The sequence below is a fragment of the Vidua chalybeata genome, chromosome 9 (genome assembly GCF_026979565.1).
Source record: "Vidua chalybeata isolate OUT-0048 chromosome 9, bVidCha1 merged haplotype, whole genome shotgun sequence".
In the NCBI taxonomy this organism is placed as follows: domain Eukaryota; kingdom Metazoa; phylum Chordata; class Aves; order Passeriformes; family Viduidae; genus Vidua; species Vidua chalybeata.
In genome coordinates, this window is record NC_071538.1 from 13,335,572 (window position 1) to 13,349,998 (window position 14,427).

A 14,427-nucleotide genomic window follows, 5' to 3' on the forward strand; every position below is an offset into this window, starting at 1 on the left:
ACTCCACAGATTTCAGGTGGGTTCATCTGGACAACAAAGAAAAGGATTTTACAATCTTCCAAAATATCGTGCTGAATAATTGCATTAAGCCTCAAAATGTTCCCACCAGGTTGTTCCATGCCCTTGTCCATAGCTTGGACTTTAAAGTCAAGAGATAAAAAAGAAAAATAAAGCATAATGTCACACATTTCCTTTCTCGTTTTCAGGCTTTTGAAATGATACATAGGTCCCTTCCTGCAGCTTGATTAAAAGTCAAAGTGAAGAGTCTAGCACTATCACATGACTCCCGGACCTGGAGATTTAGGGATGGAGAAAAAATGGGGTTGCTCACCAGGCTGCAGGCCTTTGTAACTTTATTTTCAGTGAACAGATTGATTACCAGCATTGAGATCAAACTGGGTATTCCCACATCCCATCATTTCCCCCTTGAACAAAGGAAAAATATAGATTCAAATCAAAATCTAGGGAAAAAATGTTCCCCACTCCCAGTCACTACCCAGCTTCTGAAAACAAAGGAGATGCCCTCAGCTTACCAGATGCTTTTTGGGATAAGCTTTACCCAAAGAACCTTTTTTTTTTTTTAATACAGATCAAATCCCTAATACAGATCCCCAGTGCAAATTCCCTGATGCTTGTTTGACTTCATTAGCACAAAAGCAAATGAAGGCGCTTTCCCCATTGTCCTGCTCCAGTGGAAGAGCACTGAAAAGGCAAAGTGCCAGTGACCTGTGGAAACTCTCCCAGGCTGCCCCATCAGAGGGACAGAAAACATCCCAGTACCTCCACAACTCTCAGTAGAGCTCTCTAGAGCCCCCTTTACCTGCCAGCTCCCTGTGGCTGATTTGGGAAAGGCAGAGTCCCCAGCCTCAGGGCTGCATCCTCCAGGGCCTGTGAAAATCAGTTTTTCCAAAGGCCAGCAGGGAGGAGAAGCATATTGAGGGGGGGAAAAAAATCAAATCAATGCCTTTCAAAAGCTTTGTCCCACCTGACATTTGATCTCCCGGGCCTGACTATGGGCTACAAGACCCAACCCACTGGCTCATTCCTGTTCTGCAGCATGGGGCTGGGACAGGGGTAGGGGGTGTATTTTCACTCTGGCTGTGTTCTGAGGTTCAAAGTGTTAAAGTTTCCTGCTGATCATCCTTCTCCTCCACTGGGGTTTCCCTATTCCGTGTCTGGTGCTGAATACACAACAAATCAGCAGGTGACACAAGGTGCTGTGAAATCCATCTGTTGCTGAGCAGTCCAGACCCATGCTGGCCAAACCAAAGCCTGCTTCCAGAAAATCCCAGCTACATGCCACAACACTTCTGCAGGGTCGTGATCACCTGGTGGAAAACCACTGCTGCCTGGGCCTCCAGAGGGGAAAACAAGTCCAACAAAGGCTCTTTGCACGAGCAGCATGGGGGCTCCACTCAACACCCACCAACTCTGCTGCTTCCCTTCCCCTCAGCCGCTCTAAAGAGGGAAGTGAAAAGCTCCCACCTTGCTTTGGGAGGAAGAAAAGAAAACAGCTTAGCTGTGGAGGGAAAGACAGCTACTATTTGCTATTCAAATCAGGAGTCACTTCTGGGCACAGGTCAATGAGAAAGGGAAACTTTAAGGCTGAAAGGATATGGACTTTGGGGATTTCTGCCCAGAAATGGTGTTTGCTGGATTCATGTGCCGTCTGGGGGCAAACACGCCCCGCAATGCTGGGCGGACTTCAAAAGGGCCCTTTCAGTGTGGCTGAGCAGAGAGAGGCTGGGGGTCCTGGGGGAGCTTAGCCAAAGATTATACACGTCTCTCTGGCTGAGGACAAAGCTCCTGGGCAGCCAAGGGCCTCGGGAAACACGCTCCTGTCACAGCTGCACAGGGAGTCAAGTGCAGCCAGCGGGTGCAGTGCCAGCACAGGGACCACGTGGAACATCTGGGAGACCATCAGTGGCTTCCCTCAAGGGTGGGATCCAGGGCCGTTGGTGCAGGCTGGGATGATTTGAAGCAAGAAGGGGTTGGGGCTCCCACACAAGCTGGATTTATGGGGAATGTTCCCAACGAGTCAGGCAGAACCGTTCCCCATCTGACTGCAATCAGAGAACACGTGGCAAAAAGATGTCATGCTCGACAGCCTCTCATAATGGGAGAACATCCAAGGAATCTGCCCAGGGTTTCTCTGCACACTGAGCATCAAAACTGCTTTATTTCAGCAAATTTCCACACGGTGGGGAGTTTCCTCACTTTGTTTAGCTTCTACGTTTATGCTATGTCAAAATATTCCTACAGCTTCAGTTTTATTGAATACCATGTTCGTGCTGTGTTTGGTGTTTGCTCTCATCCTGTGATGTCAGAACGCCAAAATTATCCACAGATAATTTTGACTTCCCAGTGGTATTTGTACCAAAGCACATTTCAAAGTGCCGGAATTCCCCTGGGGACGGAAATGCTTTTTTGGGTTTTTGTGCTGCTCCCCAGCCAGCTTGCAGGAAGGATCTGTGACGAGGAAAGGTCCCACTCCCAGTTTGGGGCAAGCATGGGAGTAGATGGGTGGGGTTCCATCCCTTCTCACCCAGGTGTGCTGAGGGAACAGAGACCTGCTGGCATCCCCCTCCTCACATCAGCAAGGTGGTCAGGCTGCATCAAACATGTTGGAAAAACGTGGGTACGCATTTTACTTGCTCCCTGGGAGCAAAGCATGAGTAAGGATGAAACCATGATGCTGCAACGACCCCACTCTTCGTCCTCCTCATGCTGCAGGCAGATTGCTGAATGTCAGACTAGATGCTGATGGATAATGAAAATTCCTCGCAGTAAGTGCTGAGATATAAACCGGGGGAAGAAACCAATGGGTTTAGCTGGTTTGCTGCAGCACCCAGGGAACACGGTGGGAGTGAGACAGGCACCTGCTCACTGCAGAGGCTCCAACCAGCGGGGTCCCCAGGGAACCACAGTGGTCACCCCTGATTCCTGCCAGCCCAGCATTTTCCCACATCTGAAGCCAAGCAGCGCTAAGCTGCGCACACACGCTGAGCCCCCAAGTCAAACTGTAACACTTCTACATCCCACAAGGAAAAAAAAATTTAAAAGGAAGGAAAATTCAACACTTGGTTCATGTTTGGAGTGAAAGCTTGGCTTGACTGTTTAAGAGCTTGACTTCTCCTCATTACCATACTTACACACAACCATCCTGAAATTAATAAAGAACTATCCTTAATGCAGTCAAAGTGGCCTCAGATGTGAGCCACTTCCTCGGCCCATTATCAGCATCATGTTTGTTTTTCCATATTGACCATGTGTGTAATATAATCCTTGTTTATGATAATTGATTTTCCTTGGACTGCCTTCCTGGGAATAATATGCACACTTTTTACTCTCTCTTTAAAGATCAAATGGCATTTGGGCCTGGTGATTTGAATCTGAGTTGGTCAGAGCATTTAATACAATAAAAGTGAGCTTAAAGGAAAGCAGTTAAACCCTGGATATTTTTCTTATTGCATAGCCTGAAAACCCTTGAATTGAGAGGAAAGTTTGCATCTATTTTCTTGTCGTCTATTTTAAAAGCTGTCAGAGTTGGTTAGTCTCTCTTAAAATTAGTCCTTTGGATCATCTTCTTACTAAAAACAAAATCTGAGCTTTTTTTTTTTTTTAAAGCGATAGCGGATTAGGGCAAGAAGCTTTGTTTAGCTAAAGCGAGGGATTAGAGGAGATTTGCCCCCATAAAGTTGTGGTTTGATGGTGCTTTTATCCCTGGATGTTGCTAAAGCTGTGTTGCTTCAGGATTAGGAGCATACAAAGAGTCTCCTTGTGCTGTTTCACAGCCAAGAGAAAGACGGGGGGGAGAGGGAGAGACAGGGGAACACATGCAACAGAACTGGGAATTCCTTGGTCACACAAATCCAAAGTTTAAACCCCCTGACACAAACTTTGCTGGACACGTTGTGAATGCGAGATGGCCAGACCTGCAGTGGGAACGGTGGGTGCTGGGGCACAGGGGGTGAGGCTGCCTGAGCCTCCCAGGCTCCTGCCACAGGCTGCTCCAAAATGGCCAAAATTCAGCTGAGGATGGCAAGAGCAGAGTGAGGGGAAGGCAAGGCCACACTGGGGCTTGGGCAGCATTCCTCCTGAGTGAAACTTGCGTTTCTCCTGAGTGAAACTTTTGGACCATGGTCAGCAAACCTGGTGAAAAGAAGCCACAGCACTGCTCCAGACACATTGGAGCCCAGCGCTGGGAGGTGAGGGAATCTCATTTATCCAAACACCAGCCAGCTGTGTAAGGGAATGGTGATCCTCAGCCTTCCCACCTTTGGGAGATGCTTAAATCTGAGCATGTGCTGGTGAGATTCCCCATCAGCCAGACCCAGGTCTGCCATGACGCTGGTAGGAAGCACAATAAACTGAAAAAGCCTCATGTGATGATATTCTTGCAAAAAAGCTGTAAGTAAAATAGAAATAAATCAAGACTGACCACCAAGTGATGATGGCTCTTCATTTTCTCTGCCAACAGGATTTCCAAGCATTAGAAGAGAGACTGCGGGGGTTTTTGGCAGGAGACAGAGAACCTCCAAAACCTTAAGGTTTTACACATATGGGAGATTTACCCCTACCCAAACCAAAATACAAAGGAGCATTGCACTTGCCAACCCTACCTGCATGACAAGATCATTTCAAAAGCAGGGACGGGAAGCAAGAAAAAATAAACCCCAACTTAAATCCAGCAAAACTGAATGACAACTTATTTCCATCCTGTGGGGATTTATGTATGTCCTCAGCTCTTTCTTGATTTTGGGGGGACATGGGGTCATGGCTTGATACCCACAGGACTCGTAGCAAAGCTGTGAGACTACAGATGTAACACCATATTGGGCTGCAGGGTCTAAAGGATCCTCATCCTCCAAACCCCAGTGTGTGACCCTGTGCAGCTGTGCCAGAATAAAAAAAAAAAAGTATACTTGCTTAAATGAGTAAGGGAATCAAGCTCTTCCCTCCAAAACAGGAAATTACATTTTACTAAAGAGATAGTACCCATTAAAAAGAAACCCTAAAAATCCCTCTTGTCACAAGTAGACTATTATAACAGATTTTTCTGGAAAATTAAGTGACTCAGAAGGTCTTTGACTTTATCAAAGGGCATTCTGGATGGTAAATGTTATAGTCTAAAAACTGTAGGTTATACACTTGTTGATGTGCTTGACTGTGAGTACACCAGGATGTGCACATGTACTTTTTTAAGGGAACACCTTTGCTCATTTGATACCAAATGGCTGGTTGAGAAGTTTTGTTAAAACCAAAGGGATGATGAGCAAAAATCTCTTCTGTTCTGCTTTTCCCCATGCTTTGCCATAAGGAAAGTCCTGTTCCTGCTGGTGGAAGGGAGAATGAGTTGGGAGCAGAGCCCTGGGTGGTCTGGCTGACACCAGAGCGAACCAAAGTGACCACATGACAGGGTCTCACTGGACCAGCAGTTTGCAGAGTGGCCAGAGGTGGTGGGATGGGTGGGAAGTGCATCCCAGGGTGGGGGAAAGGTGCTTGGAGAGATGGTTCTCTGGAGGAAGGGTTTTCCTCATCATTCTTGCTGGTGTCTGGCTGCTCCCCCCCCACCTCTACTCAGGAGAATGCTCTTCTCCTTGGCTCACAGGAGGGTAAATAAAAGCCCAGGCTGATGTAGACTACAGATGTTCAACTGTTTCTTGGGCATCTAAAGTCTGAGTTTTTATCCAAGCAGCCCTCACCTCCATGGATAGAGCAATGTCACTTGTTCCCTCCAAGTCCCAGGCATTGGAGCACATGGACATTTCAGCCTGGGATTATTTCTTTCTTGATTAAGTACTCTATCAGCTGCAAGAGGAGCCACAGACCTGAAAGATAACAAAGCCTTTGTGGCTGAGGAGCAGAGGCAAAAGCTCTCTCTCCTGTGCACCAGCCCAGCAGCATTTTCCTTTCCTTGTGGGGCACTTGCCAGCAGCAGAGCACTGTGACTCAGGGACAAACCTCCCTGAACAAGAAGCACTTCTTCTCCATCATCTTTGCATCATATGACCTTCAAAACAAATCAGAAGGTAAAATAAACACATAAAAGCAACCAGGGTTTTGGCCTGACTGAACTCCATCAGGGCTGTGGAGCTGGAGGAATGCATTATCAGTTCTGAGCAATTTTTGATTTTTCCCCAGTGTGGGACTGCAGAAACGGCCTTATTGAAAGGCCAGAATCTGCTTCTATTTCAACCAGTGACAGGTATATTTATATTAAGTTGATTCCCTCTTGAAATTATCCAAGTTTAAAGAATTATCTGTCTGCAAGGAGGGAAAAAAAAAAAAAAAAAAACACCACCAAAAACATGCACCAGCAGTATCTGTTCAGGATGATATTCTGGGTTTGGAAATTACCTATTTAAGTCAATAAATGGGTTAGGAGGCATAGAAGGAAAGGAAGGTAGAGTTTGGGGCTCTTAATCATAGCTTCGCAGGCTTTAGCTGCTCTCCCACTGTTGAAAAATGTTTCAAAAAGCAAAATAAATGATCTTCTAGTTACTAAAATATTGATTTTGCCTACATCCAGTAATAAAGAGCAAGTCACCTGTAGGTAAAACTCTTGTAAAATATATTTGATACTATAATAGTCTGGAGATAGAGTTACATGCAGCTGAGAGAGGCAGAGGGATGACAAATCATTTCTAATAAGGTGTTTACCTAACATATTTCATGTCATGTGTTACACAAAACTGAGTAGGGCTCATTTTCCTTTCCCCTCCTCTGTCACCCCCTCAGAGAAACCCACTGAGGTGGGGTGGCACAGGAGATGGCACAGCCTTGGCTGGTGCCTGCAGCCAACACATCCCCAAAACTGGCACCAGTGCAGGGAAATGGGGTTGAAACACTTCCTCCAGCTGCTCAAACAACCCAGCACAAGGGCTGGAGCCCCTGGTGCACAGGTGCTGGTGGAGGTGGCCACTGGGCCATGCTCCTGATCTGGGAGGAAAAGTTCCTTTTCCCCAGTCCTCTTATGTCCTTGAAATTTCTGCTGCAGAAAACACAGCCAGCCTGGCTGTGTGCCTGGGAGATGGATTTTATCCCCCAGGAAACGTATCTGTCATTTTGCTCAGAGGTAGGTACAAAATAAATGCAGTCATGCATTTGAGCATCCGTTACTGAAGGACTGAACTTAGTGCTAAATGATGTAAATCTAGATAAATATCATCGCTTTTGAATAAATTACTTGGGGTTTACACCAGCAAAATAGCGCTGAACTGCATCCAGCCTCACTGCCAGGGCTGGCAGAGCCTGCACTGCTGTGCAAGAGATCAACATTTGGGCTTCTTTCTGAAAAGATGGCTAGGGAGACCCAGCTCTGGGTCTGATCTGCTGGTGAGGGACAAATCCTTGGTGCCAATGGCAAAGCCCTCCTCTGGTTTCAGTGATGGAAAGTTGGGATAACCCAGCTCTCGGTACAAATGGAGCCTGAGTGCACACCTAGAGCAACCGAGCTGCAAGAGTGATGTCTTTCCTGAGGACAAGGAGAAGCAGCTCTCTGGGGGATAAACCACAGCAGAGAGTGATGTTGGATTCAAAGCACCCCACAGTGCAGAGCTGGACCTCAGCTAAAGGAGCAGAGGGCTGATACAACAGTGGCTTAAGGGCGCAGGAAAATCAGGGTCAGAAACACCTTCATTGCCCCAAACTCCTTACATGACATGTGCCCACACAGGCAGGTGCATCATTTGTTCCCAGAGGATGAAGGTCCTCTTATGGATTTACCTTGTGCTCTTAAAACAAAACAAAACAAAGCCCAAAAACAAAACCAAACCAGAAACAAAAAAAAAAAAAAAAACAAACAAACAAACAAAAAAAAATCCCCCCAGCTGTTGACAGCTGCCCAAATTATGGGGTGCTGCAAAGGGAAGCCAAGCAGAGACTGCCTTGCTACTTAACCACCTTTGCTACGCATGTGGGAAGGGTCTCAAGCTAGAAAATGCAGTCTCTCCATGCCAGGCCCATGGGGACAGCCTGAGTTTAACCAACATTCTAGAGTTTCTTTTCTGCCTGGGTAACATTCCCAGCCCTCCAGGAGCTGGAGAACTGGCTTCAGGAGCTGTAACATCCCTATCACAGCCTTCCCCCACATTCACATCTCTTTCCACAAGTCCCATCAGGGTCTGAATAACAAACCAGTGGCCAAGTGGAGCACTCTTCACCTCTCAAACAGGCAAGGAAAGGCTTTTCTGGCAAGGAAACACCTGCCAGAGGAGAGGCAGCATCCCACCATGGGTTCCATGAGTGTGGAGAATATTAAAATTCCAGGCACAGCCGAGCCATGAAGGATGTCTGTGGAGCTGCCTGGGTGGGTATGTTTGGACCAGGTTTCAGTATGACTACTGTAAAACCCCAAGAGGTTATCTTCCCCTAAATTAATCCATGGGTGAGACAGACACCCAAAAAAAATTAAATCCCACCTTGTTGCCCACCCTTCACACAGGGGCTGGGCAGGCTTCCCCAGCTCCTCCTCCAGCAGCAGCAGATGGGCTGAACCTTCAGCCTGTGCTCCAGCCCTCCTGGTCTGTGGGCCTGACTGAAAAGTACCTTGTGTTCAGATGTTTCCCTGCCTTTTGTCGGTAAAATGCAGCAAAAAAAAGAAAATAAAAATCAGCAAAACACAAAGGTGAAGAGTCTACAATGACTTTAAATTGTCATTTCTGCAGCCTCACCGGGGAGTAAGAACATTTTTCTCAGGAGATCTAAAACAAGAATCTACCAGATCTTTTTGGCCATGTGGTGGCTGATGGACCAACCTCGCACCCATGCTGTGTCCCCCACATGACCTGGGTGATGTCACCTGCCCCCACCACTCCATCCTCAAAGAACAGGAGATGTTTCATACCCAGACTACAACTGCAACACACCACAGCAGCAGGGTCAACCCAGAACCACCCACATTTCTTCTCTGGTTGGATATTTTTCCAGGCTACTTGGAGGGTGCCTTCAAATTCCTGATAAAAACCCAAATCTTCTACAAGTGGGATGTTTTTTTAATCACCTCCACTCATTTACATAACCTTTTTAAAGCAAATAATGGCATTTCATTGGCTGTAGACTGATGAGGATAAGGGTTAGCTTGGGCACTGGATGGCCCCAGACCAGAATAAAGTCACAGATAAAGGGCTCTGAATCCAACCCAGGTACTAACAAAAAGGCGATTTTTGATGCATCAAGACAGAAAATAAATTAGTACCAAGGGCTCCTGCCCTTCTGACACATTTTTGCAAAATTTCGATTTTGCTGGTTCTTTCCAGGCAGCCTGTGGAAAGACAGGAGAGACACCTGTGCCTTTGTGACAGAGCAGGGCAGAAGTGCAGTGTCCCCAAGGGAAGATGGACCCTGAAATCCATCTCTCCCAGGAGGGCAGGGACTCAGCTGAGGGAGGCCTCTCCTCCGGACTCTGCCTCTGCTGGGCTCATCGCTCCTCTATTTATTTGCCTTTTCTCATCACCTTTCCTGCTTATCTCTTTTGCCCTGGATGCCCTCCTTCATCTGCAGCTCCCGGGCTGGAAAGGGCCCCCTGTTTGGCAGGAGCCTCTGAACACAGCTGGGATTCACTGAATAAATAAATAAGTAGATCTGCCTGTCATAACTATACTTTAAATTCCCTGCACGGGAGAGACTTCCCCTTTACATTCTCTCAGCTAACACTTTTACCAGGAACCACAGGCTGAAAAAATTGATCTTTTTGGCTGTTTTCACCTAATGCTCTTGGTAGATTTGATTCCTTACAGGTATTTTTTGAAAAATAGGCTAAACTAAGGAATGGCTTATTACAGTTATGAACTGCAGTTAATAGCAAAAAAAAAAAAAAATTCCTTGGCTGCATTTTAGAGAAGGTTGAGACCAATGAGGGAATATGAAGTCTTTTTTACTCAAAACCATAAAACTAGTTATTATCACAATTAAGAGAAAGCAGAAATGGGAGGAGGAGATGAGCTTGCTCTGTATTTTGCAATATTCAGCTCACATTCTCCTTGAGGGGCAAAATTATAAACTCACATACCTCTGCAGTCAAGGTTTAAACTTTAGGTCTAGATGGAAGTGTTTTCTAGCTCTTCACAGAGGAATGAAAAGCTGGATGAAGAATTGAAGGAAGTGTAGGAAAGCAAGCAGGAGAGAGAAGGTGCTGGGTTCCCTTTAAAGCAGGTACCTAAATCTGAGGATTTTTTTTTAAACCCTCTTTAAGATGAAGGCTCTGCTAATAACATGTCCAGAAGATGGCTCCTGGCAAATTGCTTTGTTATTCTTGTCAAAAAAAAAAGTCCCTTGGAAGCAGTCAATTTTAAACCATATATCAAAATGATTAATTGCCCTTAAATGAGCAGATGTTGAAGTACCCTTGAATGGGGCTAACGCTTTTTGGATTGCAAACATAATGTATTCATGGACTTGGAAAAATATCATTAGGGCTATTAATTAGCTATAAGCACCAAAAGCTTTGGTGACTCCAAGGTGTTCACTTTCTCTTTTTTTTTTTTTTTTTCTTCTTCTTTTTAAGACTTAAGGGGGAACAACTGGTTTTTCTGGATTAAGGTTAGCAGGAATTTTTTTGAATGCAGTGCAGGAAACCTTGTCAAGTAGTTCAAATTGGAAAAACTGTAAGAAATACTGGCTGACCTCTAAATATGGGTAGGAACCAGCCCAAACAGCCAGGACTTAAGGAGGGAGCACTAGTGGGGCAAAGAAAGAGAAAGGGGGGAATAAAAGAAAGAAACCTGACATTACAGAAGGCTACTTAGGATATAATTCTACCCTCAGCCAAAGGAAAATGTGCTAAACCACAAATATTGCATGAAGGTTTGAGTCGATTTCGGGGGGAAAGGTGCTTTGTGTCCTCTTAATTTGGGGAGAAAGAAACTTTTATTGCATACTTGACCCCAGAGGAAAAAAATATAAATTCCTCATCCCACTAATCTCACTTTCCTCCAAACCTCCAAGAGCAAAAGGAGAAATGTAGCAAGCTGTGGCTTGAGACTTTTTAGTAACAGAAAATCCTTAACTGCGAGCCAACTGAGAGCCTATTTTGGTCTCTTTTCAAATACTGCATCAAATATATTTTCAATGAATTCATGAAAAAAAAAAAAAAGGGAGGCAGAGAAGAGAAAAAAAACTTTTTAAATCTGTTTAAGTTTATAAACAAGATTAAAGAAACAATGTCAAGGGTCTTATGGAAATGGTGATAGTGCCCCTTTAAATAAGAGCAAGTGGAGATTTTCTATATCACTGTGCAGTTTAAATCTTTCTTGATGGACCGGACACTAGTCCTCCTTAAATCCTTCAGAAAGCTGCTTTAAGGAAAAAGGCTGCGAGGAATTTCTTCTCGCTTTAATTGCTTAAGAAACGGTTCCCACAATGAGCTGTGGCCTAGATTTGCCTCTCATTTAAGTTCTGATTTTTAAAAGTTCACAAGTTAATCCCCTTTCGGTCTCACACGAATGCAGTTGGCGTCGGGGACAAAGTACTGGACAATGTCTGGAACATTTCAAACCCCCAAAAGATGCCCCATACCAAAAAAAAAAAAAAAAAAAAAAAAAAAGAAAAAAAAAAAAAAAAAAGAGAGAGAGATGGGGAGGGGGGGAACCCCAAAACAATCCAAAACAAAACCAAGCAGCAAAGTGGCCTTGATTTAGTTAAGTAGCTATTTTAAGACCTTTGTTGCCATTATAATTTGAGGCAAGTAGAAATGTCTTGCACTGTATTTGCCATAGATCCAGGGGTAAGGAGGTTTGTCAGTGTTCTGAGTTTTCTTCCTTTTCCATCTTCCAAAGATGGAACTTTATTTCTCATTATTAAGCCTAAAATTAAATTTTCACTTTTTTAACACAGTTTACTGTCCTGGCAAGAGGTATTGTAATATTCACACACACACACACACAAAACACACACGCAAAAAAAAAAAAAAAAAAAAATTCAAACGACCAAACAAACAAACAAAACCTACAAAGAGAGAGAGGGAGGGAGTTAATGCATTAGCTGTTTAAAACATAACCAGCTTGGCTTTAATTTTAATTGTTCTGAAGGAAAGGACCATGATTTCTGTGCAAATGCAAATACATTATTCTGCAGGGATGGGGATGGAGTGGTGTGTGTTCAATACCCGAGATAGGAAAACTATATGTATTTCTAAATAAAATGAGAAAACCATAATTTTCTTCCAACATTATACCCTGGCTGTTCCACTGTTTATTTTGCTGTTTGATTAGGTTTTTGTTTGGTTTTTTTTTTTTTTCCCCCACAAAATAATCAGTTTTTCAAATTAAAAGTAGCAGCTGTCCTTCCTGTCATTCAGGTGAGGGGGCTTAGAATCTACATGGAAGCCTGAAATTCACAGTTTACTTAGGAAAGACATAAAAAATTATCTTTGAAGGGGATTTTTTGGTACATGTAAAGACCCAGAAAGTTTGCCAAAAATATTACCGCTAATATCATGGAAACTTAAAATGTCCTCACTACATGGCGAACTAATAAATTCCTCCCACCCCGTCTCGAAGTGCAGGATCAAGTCTGGGTGGCAGATTTATTTATTTCCATATTTCATTTTGTTCTGTGAGGCAAAACTCACAGAGGAAAATTTGCCGGGTATCTACCCTCCTCTCCTCCGTTGTTATTATTATTGTTGTTATTATTGTTGTTGTTGTTGTTATTATTGGTTGTTGTTGTTGCTATTGTTATTACTGTTGTTATTATTATTATTTTGGCAGGGGTGAAAAGAACCATTTCTCACCCAGCCGAGCCGAGGTTTTGTGTCGGACCCGGTGCCAGACACAAGTTTGAGGAGCCCGGGGTGGATGGGGAGGCTCGTGGGGGGAGCGGGGGGCTGCTGGGGGGGTCCCCCCGGGGCTGCCTTCCCTCCTCCTGCGCATTCCGCATCCCTCCCTCGCTTGCCCGCGTTTTGGAGGAGAAACCCCTGTAATGTGGACACGAGTGGTGCCGATTCCCTGATGCTTTGCCCCATCGGTGCCTCGGGGCGGGGGGGAGATGTGATAAGTCAGTTCCGCAGACGAACTGGGGTCACTTTTCCGAGCTGCGCTAAATGCGCTGTTTACTCGTTTCTGCGAATAAGAGCCGAATTAAACGCAATTATTTATTTATGGGGGCTGGTTAAACGGCAGAAATCCCGTCGCTAGAGAGCTCGGGAAGATATACTGAATACAGAGGGAAACTCTTATTATTTCTCCGAGGGGAAGGCAGGAATTAAAACAGGCTTTTTCGTCGAAGTCATTACAAAATCTGCCGTGCTCTCAGCGAGCAGAGAGTCGAGACAATGGTGACATCGCGGTCGCAGGGGTCGGGAATTCGTGCCTGGCTGCAAGCGACAATTCAGAAACAAGTGAGAAGAGGCGCTGCCCCAGCCCGGACAGGCACAGCCTTGTCCCCGGCCACGGGAAGCCCTTCCCCGCCGCACGGAGCGCAGCGGCCCCGCGAAGTTTGCCGGCTTTGGAGCAGAATTTTGTCCCCCGGGGTTGATGCTTGTGCCCCAGATCGCGCGAGCTACAGGTCCGCGGGGCTGCTCCCAGCCGGCTTTTGAGGGGCGAGGAGGGGCTTCCAGGGGGGCCGCTGAATTTTGGGAAGCGTCGCCAGCCGGCTCCCCGGCGTCCCCCGCTCCAAGTCGTTGTGATTAGCGCAGAAGGGAAGGTGCCGGTGGCAAACTCGGGGGGCGGTGGCACTGGTGCTGTCCTCTGCAGGGGCACCTCAAAAAAAGCAAAAAAGGGACACTCCGCGTTGTTTTTGCGGGGTGCTGCCCAGGCCAGCCCGGGGTCGGGTCCCCGAAAAACGTACCCGAAAAGAGATCGCGGCGATCAATGCGCCGAGTTTCGCCCAATCGGTTTCGTGGCCAAAAGCGGGTGGTTGGTTTCGAGGGTGCGGGGGGAAGCACGGGGCGAAGGGGTCTCCTCGCTCCTGGGGACGAGCGGGACGTCGGCGGAACGGGGGCACGAATATGTTGGAATAGATTTCAATAGGTTCGCCCCCTCGCTCTCTTTCCCGAGACGATCACTTGGTACCCCATAACCTCTGGTTAAAAAAAAAAAAAAAAAAAAAAATATATATATATATATATATATAATATATACAATAAAAATAAATACAAGAAAGTGGCACTTGGAGCCTTCTGGTGTCCCGAGCCAGACCGATCCTTTTTTTTTTTTTTTTTTTTTTTTTTTTGGTTAGAATTTGTACAAAATATCAAGCTCAAATTAAAAGGTCCTCTCCCCCCCCTCTTATTCTTTCTTGTTCCCTTAATTCCTGTCTAAACGGTTTTGCTCTGGGAGAAGAAATCTTTTCTATAGGAGGGAGAGAGGAAAAAAAAAACCTTCAAGAAGAGAAGGGTATTATTGTTTTAATCCTCTTACCCGCAGTCATTTTAAAACAGGGTGTTTTGGAGCCTGAAATGGCGTCTCGTCTCCCAATCCCATCCTA